We start from the raw sequence: 3203 nt of genomic DNA on the forward strand, positions 1-3203 counted from the left end.
GTGCCTGGTTGAGTTGAATTAACCTTGGTTTTATAATACAGGGCATTATGGGTAAGTAACAGAATAACAACAAGAATTATAACGTACATTAAAAGACTAATAATAATCATTCCAAAATGTTGATAAGTCAGTGCTAAAATACTACTACCACAACTTTTAACAGCAACAGAACAGTAAACCCTTTGTTCTCATGGTTCACTAGAACCCAGAGATGGAATAACAGCTTTATATGTACAATTTTGTGCATTTTTATGTATAATACCCCAGGGGTCCTATATATATATATATATCTATATATATATATATATATATATATATTAGATATATATAATATAAAGACAGAGAATAATAAAGTTTATTTTATTTACAAAGCTGACATCAGAAAACAAAATGTTTACAGCCCTATTAGCAATGCTTCCTGTCAAATCATAGAATTGTTCATAAACTGTACAAAAAATTCCATATCAGGTCATGCATATTGAATCAGAATACAGTTCTCTAAACCCCTGCCATGATGAAAGCTTAACAAGTGATTCTTAAAACAACGTAGTAACGTATCAGACACATAGATACCACTGTGCTTCTTGCATACTCTGTATTAAAAAAGCCACTGCACGCCTCCATTAATTCCCTACCGTCAGCCAACTGGCAAACACAGAACTTCTGTTTGAACGTGACATCAAAGCCATCTACTATAATCCTGCAGATATTCCAGCAGTTGGCTGATACAGCAGAGAATCCAACAACAGGTTAAATAAATATAATAAGAACAGCCCATCCCTCCTGCAAGTCAGTTTCAGCCACGATCGACAGTACTGTGGGATTTGATAGGCGACTGAGAGTAACAGGACAGGTGCTTCTGCAAAAATGACTGCCGTCCGTGTCTGATGATGCTCTCTGGATAGCGGCACAGAATCTGCTGGCAAGCGCTGTTGTTGGAAGAAGCTGTTAGATGCATCAGAAACAAAGAGAAGCACATGGAAGCATGGCAAGCTAACAGATCCCACCTGTGCATTGTTTCCATACATTTTTAAGAGGACAGCTTTATCTAGACACAAACAAAGCCATGGAAGGTAATGTGTAGCAGCCTCACGGTACTCTGGTGACACACTCTTGCAGTGCCTGCCTATCACAGAAAGCTCAATTTGAAAGATACATAACAGAAGTTTAGTGAAGTGTTCTACACTCTATTTGGAGTGGCAATTCAGTGACGTGTCACAGTGTAAAGAGAGGGTGGGGGTCCATTCCTCCTGCTGGTAAAGTGCTCAGGCAGATTACAATAGTGGCTAGGAGCTGAATAACATTACACGGTGGCTAACGAATGCTTTTCTTTCCCTCCTATAAAGTATTTTAATTTTTATTTTAGGGTACTATTTATTTTTTCACTTGATTGGATTTCAGGTGACAGTAATAATAATAATAATAATAATAATAATAATAATAATAATAATAATAATAATAATAAGCTATAAAAATACAATGTTATAGGCAGGCAAAATTACTTTTGTAACATGAAAGTTAGAACACTGTGCCTTTAGAATATAATTGTAATAGTTATTCCCTGTTAAAAAGCAGCAGAATGTTTAATAACATATTGATAGTTGGTTCTTTCGACTAAAGACACATAGTTGCTGCTGTAACGATAGTGGTGCCATTATTGAAACTGAATTCCCCTGAAGTAAGTGTGTTCTGAAGTGTGGGGTGGGCTCCAGTTTTCTCAGTGTATTTAGTCTAACATGTTGGGCTTCAAGCAATCAGCAGTATGGACAAGCTAACCTGTTAGATGAAATGATACTACAGTGCAGTAAGAAAACATGTTCCCCGGCAGCCTGCAAAAAACAAAATCTATAAGCTGTGCCTTTCAATAGAGACACCATCAGTCTCTAATAGTCATTTTCCTTGTGATGTGTGGCTTTGATTTCACTCTTATCTTGCAGGGCTCTTGGCTTCCCTGAGAAAGGGATTATTGAATTGTGTGCGTCTCCCTCAGATGCTCTCGATCATTCAAGCAGACTCCCCTCAAGAGCGATACAGCGAGAGCGCTCAGCTGCCACAGCCCCGGGAACTCACCGGGGAACGCCAGCTTCACGCTAATTGGGTTTTGTGCAGGAATCCGAGCTTCGCCCCCCCCCAAGAGCGCCTTCGGGAGGTACGCTTACCAGATATAAAGATAAACATATTTAGCACAACAATTATCATAATTGCTGAAACACTCAATCTGATTAGGGACCCTTCTGCATGATCAAATATTAATCTGATGTCTTCACCCTAACCAGCTCTGAACATAAGAGGCTTCTTATGCTCTTAAGTATTAACAGATTTGTGCAGGGCTGAACTCATAGTGCCTAATAATATTGGACATGCAAGTCAATAGAGTAAAGAGAGCGTCCAAGAATGTAATCCACTTACACCCAATATAGAATACAAATAGAAATACAAAATAATAATGTATTAGCTTCCTGGGATCGTACAATCTGAAGCAGTGTCTTACAGTACAGTATGTAATGTACTGCCTAATGTATGTCTCTATTGTACTGTACTGTATGTCATTTTAGAAACACTAAAAGAAACTTAAATGTACATTCTATATTGAATGACACTTTATTCAGAAGATTCTTACACAAAACAATTGTGCATATAAAATCAGATGTAGATTGTGAAAGCAAAATCATTTTATTTACATAACAAGTAAGTGCAATACTCTTTCCAAGCTCAAAGCAATTGATAGACATTTTCAATTTGAATATATAAATCCAGAATTGCTGAGGGTGAAATGTTAAACTGGAGCACATAAACTTTAATTATTTTTACTACTAATAATAATTATTACTTTAATAGGGGCAGGGTGACTGGGAGAGGGTTCAGAAATCTCTGGGGATGCACAGGACTGTTCAGGGTTCAATACGTCTGAGTGTTTCCGATCCAGCTCTGTATAGGTTGCCACACCTGGAGAAAGGTCGCTCTAGTATTGAGACCTGTGAAAATAGATTATATAGATAGGGGAAAAACTAACCCAGACAAACACATGGACCTCCGCACACAGTAAAATTTAAATACAATTCTATGGGAATCTTGAACTTCAGGTAGGTGCAGCATTGTGCTTGCAAAGCAGTGGCACAGGCTGGGTTCACATGAGTGTGTGTGCGGGCCTTCACTTTGGGATGAAAGCACATGCAATCACTGAGGACTGGAGCTGTTTTGTT

General features: G+C 38.1%; 1 long non-coding RNA gene across 1 annotated transcript in view; it reads right to left on the bottom strand.

Annotated features, from left to right (window-relative positions):
• LOC121296374 overlaps positions 1–715 on the bottom strand; it is a 46626-nt gene extending 45911 nt beyond the window's left edge. The window contains exon 1 of the long non-coding RNA XR_005947056.1: positions 636–715. This is a non-coding gene — a long non-coding RNA (uncharacterized LOC121296374). The remainder of the gene's footprint in view (positions 1–635) is intronic.
• Between the last annotated feature and the right edge of the window lie 2488 nt (positions 716–3203).

The sequence above is a fragment of the Polyodon spathula genome, chromosome 21, assembly GCF_017654505.1.
Source record: "Polyodon spathula isolate WHYD16114869_AA chromosome 21, ASM1765450v1, whole genome shotgun sequence".
NCBI lineage: Eukaryota > Metazoa > Chordata > Actinopteri > Acipenseriformes > Polyodontidae > Polyodon > Polyodon spathula.